The sequence below is a fragment of the Tupaia chinensis genome, unplaced genomic scaffold (assembly GCF_000334495.1).
Source record: "Tupaia chinensis unplaced genomic scaffold, TupChi_1.0 Scaffold000573_1, whole genome shotgun sequence".
Classification (NCBI taxonomy): domain Eukaryota; kingdom Metazoa; phylum Chordata; class Mammalia; order Scandentia; family Tupaiidae; genus Tupaia; species Tupaia belangeri.
The window spans coordinates 2,808,424-2,812,841 of NW_006160087.1; the positions used below are offsets into that span (position 1 = coordinate 2,808,424).

General features: G+C 47.1%; 1 long non-coding RNA gene across 1 annotated transcript; it reads left to right on the forward strand.

Annotated features, from left to right (window-relative positions):
- Positions 1 to 48: 48 nt before the first annotated feature.
- Positions 49 to 4,181, forward strand: LOC106735915 (uncharacterized). Its single transcript, XR_001371097.1, has 2 exons — positions 49 to 167; positions 3,565 to 4,181. It is a non-coding gene; the product is annotated as an uncharacterized LOC106735915 (long non-coding RNA).
- Positions 4,182 to 4,418: the final 237 nt, after the last annotated feature.

Sequence of the window (4,418 nt, forward strand, 5' to 3'; positions counted from 1 at the left end):
GCCGAGCTGGGGCCCCAGGCCGCCGCGGCCCGGGAGATGCGGCGGGAGCATGTTCCCTAGGGCCGACCCAAGCTGTCGGCCGGAGATACCCACGCCCGCCGGGTTGTATCACGCACGCGTGGGGTTCTGCCTATTATTTTTCTTTTAATTTGATCGAAGGGGAGAAGGTAGGGAGTGAGAAAACAAATCTTCTGGTCCAGGACTAGAAGGGCCGTGGGCTATGTGGGAGTCCAGCACCTTAACCACCACACAACCGGCCAGCCTCGTTACTGTTTTGGTTTTTTTTTGGAGAGGTTTTTGCTATAGGGCGCGTGCGCTCAGACAGACAGAGAGACAGAAAGCGAGAAATCACCCCCCAGGGGGGATGGCCACAGCCGCAATCCCTTCTCCTCCATTCTCCTCTGGGATCTTGGGCAGCACCCACACGTCCCTGGTGTGAGTTTTAAGCCACCGGGTCTGGGATTCAGATCCCGGTCGACTACGTGAGATTCCAGTGACATAGCCATTTACGCTAACTGCTGGTTCCCTCATTACTGGTTTTTAATTTGAGCAGAGAGAAAGTGAGAAAGCGAGACCCCCACCCGGGACTCGAGTCCAAATAACGGTTGTCCATGTGGGACTACAGTGCCTTAACCATCTGGCCACTTGCGTCCCAAGGAGGCTTTTAATAAGTGACAGGTCGGGACCAGTAGATGGCGGAATGGTCATGTCGCCGAACTCCCATGTTGTCGACCGTGGTTTGAGGCCCTGTCCCAGCGGCTTAAAACTCATGGCGGGTGCATGTGCACGGGTGCCCAAGATCCCGAGGAGAATGGAGAAGGGGTCGAGATTGCAGTGTGATAATCCCGCAGGGTGATTTCTCACTTTCTCTGGTGAGCGCCTGCACCCCATGGCAAAAATCTCTCTAAAAAATAAGTAATTTGGAGGACCAGCAGATGGATTGGTGGTTAAGGCGCTGGACATTCCCACATGGCTGACCATGGTTCAAGTCCTGGACCTGTTGGCTTGCTTTCTCACTTTCTCTGTGTCTCTCTGGTTAAAATAAGTAAGTAAATAAATAAAATTAAAAATAATAATTCTTTAAAAAATAAATAATTCATCCATGTGATACTAGTGCCATTCATTAAACAAAAAAGTAACAGCGACAGTTCTTTCAGCGCTCACTGCTCATTTTTCCAGCATCTGGTAGTTTGGCCCTCCTAAATTCCCAAGCAAGTCGTTAGTTACTCCCCTTTACAAGGGTCTGACAATAGCACTCATCCTACCACTTGCTCACCCTGCCTTTTATCCAGAGGTGGAGTCTAAGTAAACTTGTGAAGGCAGGTCGATTGTTTCCTTGTCACCAGCTTGGTCATCAGTCCTTCAGGAAGGGGCTGAAGGGTCACTGCAGGGGCAATTTGGCCTGGGACCGATTCATGAACATAAAAAGCCAGACATTTCTCCACACGTGAGTGTGTCCTCTTGTCTATAGATAATGCCCTATGGCAAAATACAAACTCTTTTGAGGGCCAGCTCAAAGGGCACTTGGGAGCAGGCTGTCCCAGCTCCCCAGGTCTGGTTTCAGTTGTTACATTACCACTGAAGTGTTGAAATTAGTTTGCTTGCAAGTCAGAGCTTTGCAGGAATTGTTGGCTCAGGCTCTAGTTCCAGAGCTTAACATCATGCAGTAGATCAAAAATGTTGTAAGCTGTGAGTCAGCTGGTGGTATGATGGGTAAGGCGACTGGATCCCATATGGCTGAGTGCATGGTTCAAGTCCCAGACCTGGAGGCTGGAAAAAAATGCTGGCCCATGTGCATGGGTGTCCAGAATCCGAGGAATGGAGCAGGGGTTGCTGCGTGGCCATGGCCCCTTGGGAATCTTCCTTTTTTCTCCCACTATCTCATAGCTAAATAGTAAATAAATACATTTCAACTGTGCTAACTGGGCCCTGTTTTAGGGCTGGGCTGAGATGTTGAGTATTTTCCCCAAAGGCTGACTCCACGGCAGTGCTCTGTCTGGTCTTCCCCATCCCTTAGGCAGCACCAAGGTTCACATGTACCAGGTGACAGTGAGTGACAACAGGGTGCAGTAGTATAATGATGGAACTGAGACCGAGAACGGTTTGGGGTCCCGGTCTCTTAAAACCAGTATCCCACATGGCCGACGATGGTTTGAGTCTGGGACCTGGTGGCTTGCTCTCTCTCTTTCTCTCTCTCCCCTTCTCTTATCTAATTAAAAAATAAGGACAAATAAGTATTTTTAAAAAAATACTAGAAATCTCTTGACAAGGCAAGATAAAGCAGGCCTTGATGGATTTACAGGGGAAGGAGGAGTTCTGTAACAGAAAAGGTAGACTTGCGCTAAGAGGTCGAGGGCATAGGAGGGAGGCTCAGCAGGGGCCAGCTGGGGAACATGAGTAGAGTGAACATGCAAATAAGTAAACCTCATGGAAACAGTACTTTCAGGGGTCAGCAGGTGGCACAGTGGTTAAGGTACTGGACTCCACGTGGCCATCAGGTTCAAGTCCTGAACCTGATGGCTTACTTTCTCACTTTCTCTCTGGTGAGCACATGTGCCTTATAGCAAAATAAATTATTTTGAAAAATTACTTTCTCCTTTGTTATCACGGTATGAAGCAATATTAGCATCTGCCAGACACAGACAGTTGGCAAAGATGGCAACTGTAATAAAACACAGCAGCTCCTGTAGATTGTTGCCAAGTAGACTCAGGCCTGGTAGTCCTGCATAGTGTTTTAAGACAGGTATTTCTTTCTTTTATAAATATTTTATTTAATTTTATTCATCATTATTTAAGAATCATTTTATTTATTCATTTGTTTATTTCAATTTGACCAGAGAGGGACAGAGAGAGAGAGAGAAAGTGAGAAAGCAAGCCGCCAGGTCCGGGACTCAAACCACAGTCGGCCATGTGGGAATCCAGTGCCTTTAACCACCACGCCACTTGCCAGCCCACATCATCATTATTTTAATTTGAAGAGAAAAAGAGAAAGAAAGCAAGCTGCAAGGTCCTGGACTTGAATGATGATGGCCGTAAGTCCAGTGCCTTACCCACCACACCACCTGCTGGCCCAAGACAGGTATTTCTTGATTTTAGAAGTGCTGACAGCAAATTGCAACTTAAATAGTGTGCCAACCAAAACCTGCCCGTGGGTCCAGTCCTCTTCTTAGGTGCTTGTCTGTAATCTCTGCTTTTGGAACTGACCTGAACCAGCGAGGATAGTTTAGTGAACTGTCGGGTTGTTGGAAAAGTCATGACTTTGTTTTTTAAGTTGTTTTTGCCTCAGAGTGCATGCACTTGCCCAGGAGAGCAAGGCAGAGACGGTGAAAGGGAGAGTGAGAAATCACCTGCCGGGGATGGCCATGCTGCAAGGGATCTTGGGCATGCATGCACACGTGACCAGTGTGACTTTTCAAGCCACTTGCTCCAGGACTCAAACCATAGTTGGCCATGTGGCGGTACAGCGACAGAACCATTATGCTATCTGCTGGCCCCCCATGACATATTTTTCTATGCAAAAGTGTATCATGACTTTTCTGATGACCCAATATTTGATTTCCACAGGCTCAGAGTTGTGGAGTGGTGATGAAATTACACCAAAATTGTTTCAACAAGCTCTAGAAATGGCCGACTAAAGTACAGTGACGGAGCCGCGACCAGTGGTTATTGGTGTGGGTAGTCAATGAGACACCCATGGAGCCTGCTAGAACTTCCGGAGAGGGATGTTCACTGTCTTGTGACAATGGCTTCATGGGTGCCTATGTCTCAACTTACCAAGTTGTATACTTTATTGCGTGTCGATTATATTTCAGTAAAGCATATTTAATTAAAACTTAGCAGGAGCAGGTTGGTGTAGTTCTCACTCCCACTGATAAAGTACAAGTTTATACACCCTTTCACTTCCCAAACCCCCGCCTAGGGCCACTCCAAACCACAGACGATGATTTAGAACTCTGCAACAGTTTTTTATTTTTTGCCTTATAGCTATTACAGTGTTTGAAACCTAAAGAAATACATTTTCTCTTCAAATTTGGATGTGTATATAAATATCATTTGTCTGGACTCAGCACACTCCACGCCATGGTTTCTTGGCCTATGTTTGCTCTGAAATCATCAAGCTTTGTCTACCTAGGGGCCCTGAGAACATGGAAAACAGCCAGAGTTTATAGATCTTAGAAAAATAAAAGCAAATGACTTCAGAAAGAAAAACCACTGAGAAGAGTTTGACTCCCCTTCCTCGGGCCCACAGCTGGAGACCCAAGCTGTTCTTGGGAGTCAGTGTCTTCTGGGTGACTGGGACCTTATACTTCCCTCCTTCCACAGGTCCAAGGCAGTTCCCAAAGAGTTGGCTAAAAAGGCCACCGCCCAACTCGAGGCCGTGAAGCCACACATATCTGGACTCTTTAGGGACACCCTAG